Here is a 19030-nt window from a genome sequence, read left to right on the forward strand (position 1 = left end):
ATTCAGCCAGTATATACAAAATAATAACATAGGGAAAAAGGAAAACTTCTTAGCTAGAAATTACTTTATCACTTCTACTTCACCTCTTACTTTAACATTAATAAATAACCTCGCTAATAGCCCTAAAGTTGCATTAATGGCTATAGACCTCAATTGTTTGCATGTCTCATACAATTATAGATAGAAAAAAGATAGTGCTGTATTGTTAAAGTTATACTTATGCGGAGTGGGATGTTAACAAAACAATCATTTTAGCAATACCTAATACAAATTTGTATGTTGACAAAGGGTTATTGAACAGTTTGATATTGTAACAGAGTCATGTCACTAACTCCATATCAAAAAGGCGCAACTTTGAATTCAACTATAAATCAAAACTTTTATTGGGACAACTCTCCTTTTTATTGTGAAAGCAAAAACTAATGCAAAGAAAAGAAAGTTTAAAAATCACATAACTTCAGAAAAAAGCTTTCATTGGAAATGCTAAAATGCTGCTATATAATATGCCTGCCTAAATTCATAATTGACTGTTATACTGAGGTTAATAATTGACTGTTATAGCAGCACCCTGTAGAGGTGGAACGAGACACGAGACGTCTCGAGTATCGACCTGTCTCGTCTCGTATCGGTCTCGTCTCGACTTAACTATTGCCAAACTCGAGACAGGAAATAGAACTAAAGCGCCTGCGCACGGTTGTTAAAACATGGCTTCTTGCGGTAGCAACAACTCCATATATTGTAATGGATTGCGGGCAACTGCCTTTAAAGTTATACCCGGTCCATTACTACCTGTTGCTACTGATTATGTTGGCAACTGAGCCTAATCATGTAGTCCGGACAACGGCCCTGTTATTTTTTTAGTTTGTTACTGTGTCCTTAAAACAGATACAGGGTCGTATCTAATTACTCTTCGGATAATCCAATTTAATAAATTAGACTTTCTGGGTAAAATGTCTGTATTTTATCGTATCGTGTCTAAACACCAACTGCCCTTCATAAAATTTGGGCCTCTTTTACGTATATACTACCAATCGCGGGTAAAACTTGCCCGGACACAGAGAAACGAACGAAAGGCCGTGTCGACCATAGTCCGTGTTCGGTTAACAATGACGTCTTGTTAGCTCAATATAAGAATATACATGTGCATGTATACAGTAATTAATATAATTTTATGAGTACAATTTAAATATAATTCACATACTACGGCTAATACACAAACAAAACTTAACATTAATGAAATGATAAGAATGAAAGTGTTATCGTGTGTTCTTTTAGTTGCGGTATTTCTTTGTAGAGCGACGGCTATCGGTTTCATTACACATTACATTAAAAAGTAAGAACTATTCAATAGATGGTAAAAATATACATGTACAAAGCAATATGTTTATAATAATTATGATCAATCAAGCTCAAAATTCTTAGAATATATAACTTCGGTATTTTAGAGCTGTTTGTGTCACTTTTGTTTACAAAAACTACATGCATATCACTATTAAAATGTTGTATTTAAATCGTTTACACCAGGTGAAAATTCAATTTAAAAAGAGTTTGATTAATTTTATATATACCAAGTAGCTAGTACTTGTGTAGTGAAATCATCACCAAATGCTCATTATTTTGCTGTCTCGTGTCTCGAGTCTCGAAGTTTTACAAGACAGTGTCTCGAGTCTCGTCTCGAGCTTAAAAAACCTGTCTCGTTCCACCTCTAGCACCCTGTAGGTCTTATTAACTATTGTCCTTATACATAAAATTCAGAGGAGCATATTTGGGTTCTTAGTTCTATTATCGGTAGCAACTCCCAAATATAGGTGAGAACCATTCCTAAATAAAAGCTGATGACATAAAATAATTATTTATCATTTTCTGTTTGAAGCGTTATACGTTTAACTACTCACAACTATGAATAAATACTTATAGTAATATAAATAAAATGGCAAAATATTATAGTCACTTAAACAGGGAACACTAGTGTGTAGAACCAGAAGTTCTGTAAGAAAGTCAAGTGTTAGTTAAAGCTACTAAAGTTAGTGATCAGTTGTCACAAAAAGTCTGAGCTAATGGTGCTCTATTTGACTAAATAGCAGCCGTAAGAATACAGAGTACATGCTGGATTATAACAACAACAAGAAATATTTATCTTTACTATCATATGAGCTGACCAAGTTTGTCTGTTTGTCTGTATAAAGCCACTGTCGAGGTTGGTGAAAAATATCTCAATGCATGGGATTGCAACTCACAGCTTATTACATGGTAGACTAACACTCGAACAACTGCACCAAATAGGCAACTTCCAGCATTACAGGATATTTATGCAGATGTTTATGGCTATAATAATATTGATTTGTAGCATTAACAACTGTTAAAACAATAAATAATTTATTTTGAATGTAACGTTATTCTAAAACTTTCTATTTGTATTCTTTGCAATATTTGAGCTGTTTCTATCAAACATGACAAGAAGGCTAACAAAATGAAAGAAAGAATAAAATTCAAATATCATTCCATTGCAAAGATGTTTAGATATTTGAATACAATAGTATCAAATTCCACTAATATAATGGTTTGAATTTAATACTAACCAATTTTAAGTAAATATAAGCCAAGTTGTAAATAGCCAAACCAAATTATTCTCAACCAAAGTAGCTAATTGTCAAACGTTTCAGTTTCAAAATTAACTGTTGGAAATCGTCTCTTCTTTGATGTTTTGTAATGTCAAAAAAGTTAGTTTAGTGGTTATGTAGTTTGTGTAAAACATGGAGGAGTCTGTAGATTACATACAACCATGTGGTAGTAATTACTACTCTGATTGATAGTTTGTAAAGTAGAAGTAAATTATAGGGCATGGTATAATACACTCTCTCATTCACTATGTTGCTATGGTGCAAATGATTTAGATTTGGAGTTGTGTGCACATTGAGTTACAGTGTGACAATTGTTTCAATGGACATTCCCATGTTACGGATTAATGTGGCGCTTTGTTGAAAAAGATGAGAATTTCTATGCCAGAGGTCATAGCCGTGCAATCTTGTTGCACTTAGCAGCACCTTTTCAAAATTGGAATGACCGAAGTATAAAAAACGTTCAAAGTGGAATAGGTGATGCCACATTTTATTTTGTATCATTAGCAAGAATTGTTTCATCTTTCACACGCCACATTTTATTTTGTGTCATTAGCAAGAATTGTTTCATCTTTCACAAGCATGAAGCATTTGTAAAAATTGGTGAGTAACAAAATTGCTTGACTTGCAGGTTTTGGCTGCTTCCGTTCTTTGAATAACGCAAACTTGCGTATTAATGGAGTCGTAGAAACAGCGATGGTCTGATTAGAGTAATCACTTTGTTTACCAGCTTTCTTAATTTGAAATAGCTGAGACACATTTAAAGTATCCTAAGAACAGCTCTGAGATGATCCTATTTCATCAGCTAAGAGCAGACTGTACATAGCTATGAAAAAGTATATAAACTGAGTGCATATGACTAAAGCTTGTATCTGCAAACACATGAGTCTGGCAATGAGTGAGAAGATGATACGTCTAGTATTCACAATATTAGTTTCTTCAGAAAAGTTTGTTTGTTGCTACACATTATAGCATATATTTTGAATTGTCTATATAGAAAATAACTTTTACAAGTTTTTGTGAAAATTATATATTGCAAAACTGGAATTGGAACATTAGATTGTCAATTTTCTGAGAAGAAAATAAATATTTGATAGGTGGTGTAGCAACACGAAGGACATGGAGCTAGTACTTGTTTGTTACTAAGTTGCATTGAAGAAATAGTGTAGTTGTCAAATGGCTTGTTTTGCAACCCTGCCACTAAAACTGAATTTAATTTATGCATTGTGAAATGGCTTGAACCATTATCTCCTGCAAGTAGTTCCTGATCTGTACTGTAAGCTGTTATAAAACAATTTAATTTTTTAGCGTTGGCAGCAGCACATTCGTCAATAAACTGCAACCTCAAAATGGGTGCTAGCTGCTCCGCAAATGGACATTACTTTTATTTTACGCCTCGACCAAGTTCTCTTGGTTCTAGCTGGAATTGTCGTCGTAATTACCAGTGAGTTATTTTTAAGTTTGAATAGATACTTTCAAACAGTTGATACTAACCTAACAAAGACGTTTACATTTTTAGCTGTTCCTTGATTGATAAGCCAGCAAGTTTTTCTGACAACAATTACTACAGTTTCTAAATGTGGGTTTATGTGGAAATGTGGAATTATTTATTGTTAACCAAATTAATGTATCTATAAAATTGATTAATGATGTTACAGGTTGAAAGTAGAGCTAAGTGGAGGTTCAGATGGTTTTTATTGCTACTTCAAAACCAGAAATCCTCAACCAAATGTTTTCCTCTACAAAATTTCCCATGATTTTAATTACTATGAGAGTAATCTATGGTGTTAAACTTTACGCAAAAATATTTAGCGTACATTTTAAGCCTTTTCGTGGGTTATGACTTTTCTTGTCATTTGACATGCGTGTAAAAATAGCCAGTCACAAGTAAACCTATGATTCTACACAGCTTCTTAAAGAAGCTGTGTGTTGTTTCACTGAAACATGGTCAAAAGGGATTTTTAATAATCATAGCTAAAATTGATTTTGGGTAGCCAAAAGGACCAGTAAAACAAATATTCTAAACTACTGCAATAGAATTTCAAACATTGTGTCTCAACCAGCTCAAAAAAGCTGCTGATTACATGGATCACTGTATTTTATCAGCGGTATGAGTCATCCTAGGGAAGATTGTCTACACCTTTCATAAATATATGCTAGCACTAAAGGTTATTTGCTGTTGCTCGCTATGCTTTCTCACATGCACTAGCAAAGCCATGTTAAAATTGCTATCATTCTTGTTTGCGCATGCTCAAAGCTTACATTGTACGTACTTCCTTCCATTAAGTGCAAGTCGGCATTATAATGCTTATTCAAACCACATTCTATATAGTTTTCTGGTGAAGATTAAAGTTGATGAATTGTCTTTAAAATAACAAGATGGCAGAATATTTGACTTAGGTTGGCTGATGCAATAAAAGTGACATTCTTGTTATACACATATTTTAGCATCAGAAACAGCTTTTGTGGAACAAAATGGGACAAGAAATATTATCTCCCCTGAGTTGGCATCATCCCACGATCGTTACGCTTACAGCTATTGGTCATACAGTGATGCCTACAAGTCAAATGGTAGCAGGTAGTATAAACTATATCTCATTGCTAGTTGGTACTAATGACAGTTTAAAGAATCACATAATTGCTTGTACATATGTTTTTATGCCGGTTTGTTATGTAAATTAAACATTGAAGATGTTAGTTTAAGCTATACACAAAAAAAGTACATTCGAAAGCTTCATGCTTGTCTTGTTAGAGAAGTTAGGTTTGTCATCAAAGAGGCAAAGCAGTTGCTGGTTAGTTGAAACTATGACCATACATAAAAATTATGGTCCTTAATTTTTGTAAAAAAGTTACCAAAAATTTTAGTTTCTTCTTTTTTAAGTTTGAAATAATTCAGTATGGATTGAGTTGATACCATTTTGCTTTGGTAAGTTTACTAAGTTTACAAGCGATTTGGAAAAACGAGTTGATGAAAATTTTTTTTAGAGTAGGTATTTGAGTTCGTGATCTCTTTTTTCAAATTTACAAGGAGTGAAACTCAAAAAACTACAAGCAAACTTCGTGATTTCTAATTGTGTACCTTGCCACATATTTTTAGCTGGACATATTATCGCTTTCGCAACAACCATGTAACATTTTACTATCCTGATCCGAAGCACCATTTTGAGACTGGACACCCATAGTTTTTTTAACCTAATTGGCGAGCAATATAAATTGGTCTAAACCGGAGGTATGAAAGCAATACTGACCAAGGAAAGGGTCTGTGTCAAGTATACTGTGGGGTTACCTATAATAAAGCACCTAACCAAGCCATCTCTCCTAAAGTTGGAAGCTCGGCAGCAGCTGGAAGCCAAGGATCTGGTAGCTCGAGTTCCAACTCTCGTGGATGAGCCAGAGCTCGCAGTGTCAGTATTTCTCCTTCTCCACTAGAGGATGAGGCTATTAGCGCTGTATCTGTAGCTTCAGAAAGCATTTAATGCTATAGCAGTGCTAAATATTAGTGTCAACTTTTATCTCATAGCATTTATTTTGCCCAATTTCATAACAGTTCCGTTTTATACACATACTTTCATACCCTATCAATTTCACTTATACCATTTTATACAAGGTTATACAGTTCACTCAAATACAAATCACTCCGGAATCATACATACGCTTCTATAAAAGCCTTATTGCCAAACATACCTAGCAATGACAGCCTATACGATGTCCAACTGGACATAATTAATGGTAACTTTCCTAACTAAGGCGTCTGAAATTGGCCAGCTCTTAGTTTAGCTATCAATATATAAGCCTACTTTAGAAATAGCCAATTGTACCACATTTAAGATTGATATATCAAATGAAGTGAAACTCCACTTTCTAAGTACATGCAGTCATATGTCAGGATACTAAAATGGTCCGTTTGTCTTTTCCTAACATGTTTGATCCATGGGATTTGTTGTTTTTAGTTATATTTTTAGCTGCTAGTTACTGTCTTGCATAAGACAACTGCCTATTCTGATTAGCATCATGCTAGATAGTCTCTCTCTGTGAATATCTGTTGAGTTTATTCATCTACAAATCTCTCCAAAAGTATCTCTCCAGAAAACTCCCTTCCAAAATAAATCATTAACATTTTCTCTCTGCGTCCTGTACAAACCAGTTACAACTACTCACATCCAGTTAGTGGTAACTGCTGTGTAATTTATTAACTCAACTGCTTGAGATTTGTCAAACCTTGTGTTGAAAATGCTCAGGTTCTAGTAGACAAATAGCATATACCAGTTTACCAATTTTTATGGGCGTGTAAATGACAAGTAAAAAAACTCCAAATGTTATTTAGAATGCTTTGTCATGAGCAAGGATACTATAATGCGCTGCTTGTCTTACCCCAACTTATCCAATCTACCAGCTGGTGTCTTACATAGACATTGCAAATTTTGTTTGTCGCAGCTTCTCTGGTAATCGTTCTGTTAGCTTCATGTTTAAATAATCATTCTCTTCACGTTGTTCTGATATTTTTTCACGTTTCGCTTCTTGAAGTGGGATTAATAAAAACAGTGCCCAGTGTTAAATTATGTTTGTACATGACTGTCTTTAAGCAGCATACAGAGAAATCTTCAAAATCTATAAATAGTTTTGAATCGTTTCATATATTTTCAAGTTTATTAGCCAATTACAAAATAATTAGCTAATTATTAGCCATTAAGCTGTCGAGCAACCTAAAAAAATACTGGTAAAGTAGTGAATTGCAAATAGTTTTAAATTCAAGTTTGTTGGAAGTTTATAATAAATTTATCATAATCGTCTTGTTATTGTTCAACTCCTTGGCTTAGAATTGGACAGCCTTTCAAGATAATAAAATTTTATGAACCTGTACACATGACGAGTTACTCTTTGGCCAAAACTTTGTCATCTAAAAATCATTGTTATCGAAAAGTTTTAGACCTTTCTTAAACTTTGTTCTTGTTGACCTAAGGGAACTACTGAGCTAAAATGATCATGCCACCAAATGTGCAAGTAAATCAAAATTTCTATATTTAGAAAGTGTTTTCTTGTGAGGTTTTTGCAACTCACAGTCATGTGTTACAATACTTTTTAGCAATTTATCTCCAATCTTCCTTAGGGCTTGCTCTTAATATCAAACCATGAAACCTTTGCGTTAACAAGAGCTGTATCAGTCTGTTTCAAATAGATTTTATAATAATTTGGAGTAAACTATCCTAAAACATTTCAAGGATACAATCTTACTATCAAGCCATGAAATCTTTACTATAACAGTAGTCAAGTCCATATGTGTGAAGCCACGGTTAGATATTAAAAGGCGATCGCATCACACGGAACTTGCACATCAACATTCAGCTTCCCAGCCAGGCATACCACCACCTGAACCACTCCAAAACCTTTCTATATTTTGTAATAGTTGTGCAAATAGTTATTACGCCTGATGATGTCTCCTGGTGTATTGAACTACCGCAGTACAAATATTTGCTATAATAATGGTCGCATCTGTTTCTCCCAAATGATGGTTGTTTCCCATTGTTTTCCTCTAAATGCTATGTGGTCATATAAGTACCTGATGGCAATGAGACTGTATATTTATCATTTATAAATGATACGACTGACTACTGATATAATTTTAGAGAAGTCTTGGCACGTATTTTTCTTGAGAGTGTATTAGCTATTATCAAATTTGGTCTGATGTGATTTTGGAAAAGTCCCGCATGTCTCTCTTAACGTCATATTGATTATTGATTACAATCAAATTTCGTCGCACTTAATCTTAAAGCATCTTGGTTACCACCCAACTAACAACGACATTCCTGGGATGTTCCGTAATGTTACGCTGAAATAACGTTCCAAAAAAAACATTGTCATAGCGTTCTACAAACGTTATTTGATGATCATTGTAGAATTATGTTCCAACAATGTCGCAGGAACGTTGCATAGAATGTTGTGCAATAATATTATCATAACGTTCAGCAGAATGTTACAGGAATATACTTTGGAAACGTTATCATAACGTCGTTAGCGAACAATATTAATGAATGTCCCAGGAATGTCCCAGCAACGTTACTCTGGAATGTTCGAGTGAAAACATTCATATAACATTGGCTTGAAATGTAACTGGAATATTATGGGGTGACATCATATTTACATTCAAATAATTGTCCCAACAATGTTTCAGGAATGTTACTTTTGAATGTTCGAGAGTTGATGTTCATATAACATTGGCTTGTAATGTAGTTAGAACATTATGGTGTTACATCAATTTTACTTTCAAATGAATGTCCTAGCAATGTTACAGAAATGTTACTTTTGAATGTTCGAGGGTTAACATTCGTATAACATTGGCTTGCAATGTAACTAGAATATTATGGCGCGACATCATATTTAACTTCAAATGAATTTTCTAGCAATTTTTCAGGAATGTTACTTTTGAATGTTTGAGTGTTAACATTCACATAACATTGGCTTGCAATGTAACTAGAATATTATGGTGTGACATCATAATTAACTTCAAACGAATGTCTTAGAAATGTCCCAGGAACGTTACTCTGGAATGTTCAAGTGAAAACATTCACATGACGTTGGCTGGCAATTTAGTTAGAATATTATGGTGTGACGTCATATTTACCTTCAAATGAATGTCTTAGGAATGTCCCAGGAACGTTACTCTGGAATGTTTAAGTGAAAACATTCATATAACATTGGCTTGAAATGTAGCTGGAATATTATGGGGTGACATCATATTTACATTCAAATAATTGTCCCAACAATGTTTCAGGAATGTTACTTTTGAATGTTCGAGAGTTAATGTTCATATAACATTGGCTTGTAATGTAGTTAGAACATTATGGTGTTACATCAGGTTTACTTTCAAATGAATGTCCTAGCAATGTTACAGAAATGTTACTTTTGAATGTTCGAGTGAAAACATTCATATAACATTGGCTAGCAATGTAGCTAGAATATTATGGTGTGTTATCATATTTAACTTCAAATGAATTTTCTAGCAATGTTTCAGGAATGTTACTTTTAAATGTTCGAGTGCAAACATTAATATAACATTGGTTAGCAATGTAGTTGGAATATTATGGTGTTACCTCAATTTTACTTTCAAATGAATGTCCTAGCAGTGTTACAAAAATGTTAATTTGGAATGTTCGAGGATTAACATTCATATAACATTAGCTTGCAATGTAACTAGAATATTATGGTGTAACATCATATTTAACTTTAAATGAATTTCATAGGAATGTCCCAGGATATATTTGATATTTTATTCATGAATAGAAGTTAGTTTATTCACGAATATAATATAATTGTAAAAGCAGCATATCTACTCTATACTGCATTTGCAATTGCTAATACAATGAGCAACTCCTGTCATTCACCAGGATATCCAACTAACAACGACATTCCTGGGATGTTCCGTAACGTTACGCTGAAATAACGTTCCAAAAAGACATTGTCATAACGTTCTACAAACGTTATTTGATGATCATTGTGGAATTATGTTCCAACAATGTCGCAGGAACGTTGCATAGAATGTTGTGCAATAATATTATCATAACGTTCAGCAGAATGTTACAAGAATATACTTTGGAAACGTTGTCATAATGTCGTTAGCGAACATTATTAATGAATGTCCCAGGAATGTCCCAGCAACGTTACTCTGGAATGTTCAAGTGAAAACATTCATATAACATTGGCTTGAAATGTAACTGGAATATTATGGGGTGACATCATATTTACATTCAAATAATTGTCCCAACAATGTTTCAAGAATGTTACTTTTGAATGTTCGAGAGTTAATGTTCATATAACATTGGCTTGTAATGTAGTTAAAATATTATGGTGTTACATCATATTTAACTTCAAATGAATGTCTTAGGAATGTCCCAGGAACGGTACTTTGGAATGTTCAATTGAAAACATTCACATAACGTTGGCTGGCATTGTAACTAGAATATTATGGTGTGACGGCATATTTAACTTCAAATGAATGTCTTAGGAACGTCCCAGGAACGTTACTTTGGAATGTTCGAGTGAAAACATTCATATAACATTGGCTAGCAATGTAGCTAGAATATTATGGTGTGACATCATCATTTACTTCAAATGAATGTCCCAGAAATGTCACAGGAACGTTACTCTGGAATGTTCGAGTGTTAACATTCATATAACATTGGCTTGCTATGTAGTTGGAATATTATGGTGTGACATCATATTTACATTCAAATGAATGTCCCAGGAATATTCCCAAAATATTACCTTTGAATGTTCCAGCGTAAACATTTATATAACATTGCCTTGCAATGTAGTTAGAACATTATGGTGTTATATTGTTTTTACTTTCAAATAAATGTCCCAGCAATGTTACAAAAACATTACTTTGGTATGTTGGAGTGTAAACATGCGTATAACATTGGCTTGCTATGTTGCTATAACATTATGGTGTAACATATGTACATAGTTGTATAACTGGTTCTATTAGAGCTTTTGTTGGTAGTTTAATAAATAGGCGAACAACAAACCATTAAAAAAAAGATTAATTTTAGTTTTACCCATTTTGCCATCCTCCTATGCAAATATTGTTTTGACTAAAACCAATTGATAGCAATCATTTGTCTTTTTCATCATAACAGCTGTCTGCAATCATTTTACTTTTCTCATTTTTGTATGGGAATTATTAATAGCTCTATCGATATTCATTATTTTGAGAAATCGAGCACAATGGTACAGAGAGTTTTAGAATATTAGCCAAATGTGATTAATTATGAGTTGCAATCAGGAACATTATGGTCAGGCAAGTGTATCCTGACCATGATGGTTTCCACCGCTAGTGGTCGCTTCTAGATCCCAAATTTTCAACTGGGAGATATGCAATGATATTTAGAAAGAAACCTATTTAAACAAATTATGAGCTTGCATCTAAAAGCAACAATGCTGTTGACATATTTGCTCGGAGCACGCCACACAATATTTATATTTTGCATACAAAATTACATAGAAGTTACTTTCTCATTTTGCAGCAAGATACAGTAACTTCAAGTGATGTTTTAATAATTTGGGAGTTGTACCACTACGCTTTAACAGAAGGACAACTTTTAGTTTCACATTAACTCGTTTTTATTAAATTGCTATAATAGTTGATGCTTGCAGTTTTTGAAACTAACATAGTTAAACTGCAGTAGTCAATAAAATGGAAAGTAAGATTATTGACTTGCTAAAATTCACGAAAAGAAAGACACTGTATTCACTTTGCATACAGTTTATAGATGCTATTAACTGAAGATCCTAAATACTAGGTATGTAAAATAATACTACAAAGTTTATAGCAAGAATGACAGACTATCGCTGTATGCGTTTTGACCATAAACTCATTAGTAATGTAGTTAAAACCTCATTAGTAACCTGTTAAAAATTTGAGATAAATGCAAATATAGTTGAAAAGAGCAAATTTCAAAAATAATACCAACTGGTACTGGTACTGGTACTAACTTCAGAGAGTGCTGAAAAAGTAAAACATTGGCTAATTTGATAACAGGCCAACGCAAAGTAGTTTGAATGCAAACAAAGAGTTTCTAAAGAGGAAAGTGTAGCAGTAATATAAATGTAACGAGGTTATAAAGCTGCAGCACTTACTAGTTCACAGTAGTTGCATCTATTTAGACTGCTCTACATATACATTTGGTAAATAGGCATAAAGCATTCAGCTACAATTGTAGTTCTTAGAAGTAATGATGATGCAAAAAACAGTCTTTATATAAATTGACAAACGACATTTTATTAACAAGTACTTTGATTCTATGTGTGTAACATCAACTGATATGTTTTAGGGGAATTAATAATACTACGGCAAGGTTTTAAAAATTGTAGCATTAAGTACTGAAATTCCAAAAACGATAATTCAATTGGCTTGCCAGATATTTGTTTTTTTATCATTAAAAGATTTTACAAATTATATAGACGAAATACAAGTAAGTTTAATATGTGTAATAGTACATTTTAAACAAATTTTTCATGTTTACATTTTGTTTTGTAAGTTAAATGTTTTCAACAAATTAATTAAAAATGTATTTTGTTGAAATTATTTCAAAAGACTTGAGTCTGCTGTTGTGAGCCTGTGCAATATTTTTAAACATTTTTGGTTTGAGTTTTGATTTATTATACCAAAACAACATTGTTTGAATACTTTCAAATTACTATTCAATACTCGATTTATTCATACATTTTATTTGCATAACATAGTACCGAAAGTATATACCTTTCATTCCGCTAAATAATTTAGTTCTGTCATAATGTTAGAATAATAATAAATGATGATTTTACCAAATATGGCAGTTTTCATCAATTTAGTAGTTATACTAAAGACCTGGTAAGGAGTTGTTATACTGTGGTGTATTTTATCAGGATGTTTCATAGCTTCTGTTGTTGTCAGGTTTCAACTCTTTTGCAAAATCACATGGTACTAAGCATAAGTTTTAGGGTGCTGTAAGAGAAGTTACCGAAGGTTGTATCAGATAATTGCTAGTAATTCTAAAGAAATGCTATGAGGCATGATTAACACCTCATAGATGCAACCTTCCAAGGAGGGAAAACTCTAACTGGAAAAAACTGGGTAATCTGTTATTGAAATAGATTGCAGCTGAGTACATGCTTGAACTGAATCAGTGTTTTTGCATTACATAGAAAAATACATGTGCATGTAGAGAGCTACAAGTCAAGTCATGTTTATGAAAATCTTTAACAAGTTCACATTAAATTAGTTTAAAAAAATTCATTTTTATCATGTTGCAGTTCAGATCCCAATAGGACCCTGAAGGATAAGCTAGATTAATTTGGCTTTAGAATTGTTAAAATACATCATATATAGATTTGATACTAAGCAAAATGGCTATAGTACAATGCAACCACAAATGGTTTTTCTATTGTCTGTTTGGGTAATAGGGTTTGTGCATTTAAGGTATATCATAATCCATTTACCATAAAGATAATGTTCAAGTAAAATGTTTAGACTAGCAGTTAGTATCGCTACGGCTCAGTAGTCCACATCAGACAGCTCTTAGCTTTAGGAATCAGGGTTGTATATTAGAAGACACAACATCATTGTTCAGGCTTGTCGACACATTTGGTTTTTGCTTGCCTACTTGCTATCATTTTCCATGTGATTTTATTTGCGTGTTTTATGCAAAATTTTGTGTCAACACTATGTACATAACCATAATCTGCAAATGGAGCGTTTATTTTCTGTTTTTTTTTGCATATCTGGCTAGTTGATGTTCTAAACCAGTCAATCACAGATGTCACTAAAATAATAGACATGGGCTTACATGTGATTCTTGATAGACTACAAAAGTAAGCTGAGCCTAATGAATAAACAACAGTCTATATATATATATATATATATATATATATATATATATATATATATATATACATATATATGTATATGTATATGTATATATGTATATATATATATATGTATATATGTATGTATATATATATAAGTATATATATATATACATACATAAATAGATATATAAATAGATACATATATAGATATATTAATATCTCCCTTTCTGGAGAATAAATTGAAAAATGCTGGAATGTAAGAACAACTGTAATCCCAGTAGTCATTGGGGCACTGGGCGCAATAACAGCGGCGCATAAAATGTGGCTTGCCCAAATACCAACAGCAATCAACTCAGGTGAGTTGCAGAAAAGTGCGCTATTGGGAACAGCTAAGATCTTGAGGCGAGTGCTCAAACTCTCAGGTCTTTGGTAGGAGACCCGAGTTAGAGCAGAATTTACCACCCATACGGGGTATCCGGGGTGAGGAAACAATTTTTTTTATATATATATTGTGGAGGACTAGACAAATGTATTAACTATGCTCTTATCCTTAGATATCAATGTTCTGTATTACAACCTTATGTGAGCTTTTCTATTATACCCTATTATGTAACACTGCATATCTAGGCCTGCCTCACAGGCCTGCCGCAACGTAATTAGGTGTTATGTAATCATTATGTAAGTGGGCGACGCTGTGCAACATGTATTCATGATTATATATAATAAATAGGCTAAATTCACTCACACCGACTGATCACGTTTATGCCTGCCTGGGTGGCTTAGTCAGGACCATTCTACCAAAACTGATCTAGCTTCAAGTAAGGACTGCTTGGGAGATACCTAAGGAAGGCTAAGGGTTGGCTACGCTACAACAGGACCTGATCAGAAAAGCCATAGCATTAGAGATCAGGCCCTACAGTGAGCTAGCCCGGAACCTAGACTAGCCTAAATAGGGTCTCAGAGAGCAGGCTGTGTTAGCGTTCCAAGTGAGCCTGAGATTGGGGCAACCAGCCGTGGCCTGATCAGACCACTAGGTGTGTCAGGCAGGCCGACGAGGGGAAGGCCCAGAGTTCAGGCTGCACCGGCTTGTTAGGATAGTAAGGCTGGCTCAGCTACCGGGCCAAGCCATTACAATATATATATATATATATATATATATATATATATATATATATATATATATATATATATATATATATTAATCTGTGTCTAAGTGTAGTCCTGTTATAGCAATGATAATAATTACCATCTAGCTTCAGGGCTCATAGCCTCACTAGCTGAATGCCTGGCATTGCAGGGGTAATAAAACAACTTATAAACAGTTGCAGATGATGTACTGTAATTGTAATGTAGTAGGTAATGTAGTGTTTATAAGCAGTTCTATTACCCTTGCAACGCAGGGCATTCACCTAGTAATAAATGAAGCGTTGTGCATGTCTTGACAATGTTCTAATGAACTGGAATGTTTTGCAGAGATAAATTAATCATATTAGTAATGAGCATATTAGTCTTATTAGCAATGAACAAGATGAATGTTTGAAATATGTGACATATTATCTGAAAACCTACCTCAAAGAAGAATAATGGCTAATTTTGTGAATACTTTTTACAGAAGCAGCGGACCATTTTAACCTTAGCTCAAGTGTTGTTTTTGTAGGCCCAAATTTATTTTGGCTTAGTTTAACTTCAACTTAAGTGACCTCATAACACCTTTCAGAGGTACATGTATATGGTTTCATTTGATACCATGCCTTCAAAGTTTGCTCCATAATCGAATTAAGGGCAAGTCAGTTAATGTCAACTCATGCATACCTCAGATGTTTAGATTTGTCACTCTGTAGCTTTTAAATGAAGTAGACGTATTGAAAGTGATTGTTAAGTATCCCTACCATAACTTTGCTAGTAGATGAACTAGGAAGCCTCATACTAAGTCATACACTGTGAAAAGAAGAAAAGCGATGAGACATGATCAAAGTCAACTAGCATTTGCATTGATTGGTGAAACATGTTTATTCATATAGAAGAGCAATAAAGGTGAAAAATTCAAACAGCAAGCAGTAAGCGCTGTAAAATAGTCAGCTTGTCTGAGGTTGGGTGAACAAAATCCTCCATAACATGACAAAAGCAATCACAAAGATTCTGTTATAAATTCTGCTGATGTTCCAAGCTTTAGCTGCGGGTAACAACATCTGTAAGGGCAAAAGCTTACAAAGATGTTTGATGTCAAAGATAGTCAATGACTCCGTCCAATGCACTCGTGCAACTGCATCAAGCTTTGAAAATATAAATTCTAACTGTTTACATGTTTCAAAAAACAAATAAGTCTGGTAAATCTAAAATTTTACTGTGCAATCATCGGTGGAGTTGTAGGAAGTTGCAGCTATGTGATCGCAGCCAATTTCATGTGCAACTAAAATTGATAGTAGTTGCTGCAGTGTAAACACACCGTAAGACATTTCCACTGTAAGCCTATTGAGTGATGTCATAGCGAAGAGGCAAACTGGTAAACATGACTAAAATAGTAAACTTTTGATTGATTACTGTTCATGCAGTCATAGAGCTTACTCCATGAATAATACCTACTTTGGGACAGCCATAGCATTGCTCAATGAGCGAATGATGGAGATGCGATGCACATGAGACTGGTGGGTGTAAATATACCATAGTCATCTATTTTGGCAGCACAACTAAATGTCTGGCCAGGTGCTTAGTTGTTAAAGGTTGACTTGCAACAAAATTCACATTACCGTTATTTGATATGAAAATATTCACTATGTCTTACTCTGTTGAGTTGTAGGTGCAAAAGATGTGGAAATGTGATTACAAGCTCTTAAAAGCTCAAAAACGAACATAAAATCGCAGCCCCACGAGACCGCCGTAGTTTGGATTCCCTTTCCAAAACGGCTCAAACGTGATGTAGTTGTGAGAGATGGATTCTGTTTACACTTTCATGCAATCTTATTCGTCAAAATGTTTTCACAAATATACTTCACGCATTCAATCAAACTATGTCTATTGTTCTTACGCGTCAGTTTTATCATCATTGTAATGCTGTCACTTTTAGCACTGATATCTTATAACTTATCGCAAAAGTTCATTAAATATTTTAACCTTACCCCGAAGGAGTACATATCATTGTCTGATAATCATGACGAGCCTGTTGGTCACCTTTGATGATCGAAAAGCGCTGCAAAATTTATTTGCGAAGTGTTGGGTCACATTATCAGATTATGACTTGCCAATTAGACCAGGCCGAAGCAAAACTGTAAAGTAGTGAGCATCTATATTTGATATGCGGTCTTTGGTAAAACCCAAAGTGTTTGTCATAAACTAATACTACGATAAGTTTTATATTGAGCTTTGTATTGGCCTTTCAATTCACGTGAGAACATTCGTGACAAGACAATAACCAAACTTCGTGGTTACGTCATCGAAATAAAGAGATTCTAAGCTATGGCGGCTTTTCGTTTTTGAGCTTTTAAGAGCTTGTAATCCCTTTTCCATATTTTGCACCTACAACATAACAGAGTAAGACATGGTGAATCTTTTAATACCAAATAACTGTAATGTAAATTTTATTGCAAGCCAACCTTTGACACAGCTGCAACTATAATGGAAGACAGCTTCAAAACAGTGCCATTATATGTTGTAGCCACATAAGTATCAAAATGATTATTAAAAATTTGTGTGTATTTCTATTTTCAGAATGGCTGTAACATATATGCAACATTCCAAAACATTATGGTTAAGATGATGGCCCATGCGCCGCACGGTGAGATGGCATAGATAGTCAACGCATAGATAGTCAACGGACTGAGCTCGTGTTAGCAGTCAGACATCCTCAGCCTGTGTAACAGTCCTTGACAGTGAGACCGGCTAGTGTAGTGCTATTTGAAGGATGTGATTAATTCGCTCATCTCTTAGAGCTCAACTAGAGAAGAGTTCAACATGCTAGAGAATTAACAGACAATAGCTGCGTTTCCATGACGCTCATAATTTGCAAACTGAGCCAATCCACAAGTTATCTGCGTCATGGAAACGGCATAAATCCGCAAGCTAAGCGAGTTTTGCGATCTACAAAACATTATCGAATCCATTGTTCTTGCCAATTATGGAAACGGCACTAGTGTTATTAATGTGCATTAGAATATCGATGACAATCACATTAAAAACATTTTCACGATTCAGTCGTTTTTATTTCCATTTCAGCAGTCTCAATGTGCCAACCTTCCGAATCATTGCTGCTAAGCTTAGCGGGGACAAGACTGGTTAGCTATTTATTGAGTCATTAATTAGGCTAGTACTTGACCTATGAGGTCAAGCCTGGTGTTAAATCCACATCAGCAAGTGTTTATTGAAACGCTCGATTGCAGAGTACAGTGTGTACATAGCAAAATGCTTAATTATTCATATTCTCTGATTGTAACGCGCAGTCACTCGTACTAATTCCTCATTGAAGTTGAGAGCAATTTTGCAGGATTTTATTACATTCAATTTACTCTTTTCTACATTTCAAGTGAACTTAGGTACAATACACCAACATTTTACTCAATCGAGGCCTGCATTTGTTTCACCTATGTTGTCATTTAAGTTCCTTCTATTTTATTGTTTGCATGCAAAACTTTAGCACAGAATAGAAAACCATTTTAATATTTAACAAGGCTCTTTAAAACACAAACAAAATTATTATTAATGAAGTATCCTTATTCAGCTTTAGTCTTGCTTCATGCAATGAAAACAACTTCTCTATAAGATATCACTGTTTTTCTGCAACAATGCTTTATTCAGTTGCAGAATTTTTAAAAAACTTTAGATAGATTATTTTAAAATCTAAGCAAAAATCTTTAGCTGTTTTATGGTTATAAAATACCTGCAAATTTTCCAAATGCATAAAAGGAAACCTTATTGCAAATACCGTTCACAATAAACGAGCTGCTCTGTTTAAAGATCGGTCTATTGTTAGGGCAATGTTAAAAGGACTATAACTATGTTTCCATGGTGCGCAGTACTGCGATGCAGCCCCCTCCGAAGTCGAAGGGATTGACACGTTACCATGCTGCGCAGTGGTT

Source organism: Watersipora subatra, chromosome 5 (genome assembly GCF_963576615.1).
Source record: "Watersipora subatra chromosome 5, tzWatSuba1.1, whole genome shotgun sequence".
Classification (NCBI taxonomy): Eukaryota; Metazoa; Bryozoa; class Gymnolaemata; order Cheilostomatida; family Watersiporidae; genus Watersipora; species Watersipora subatra.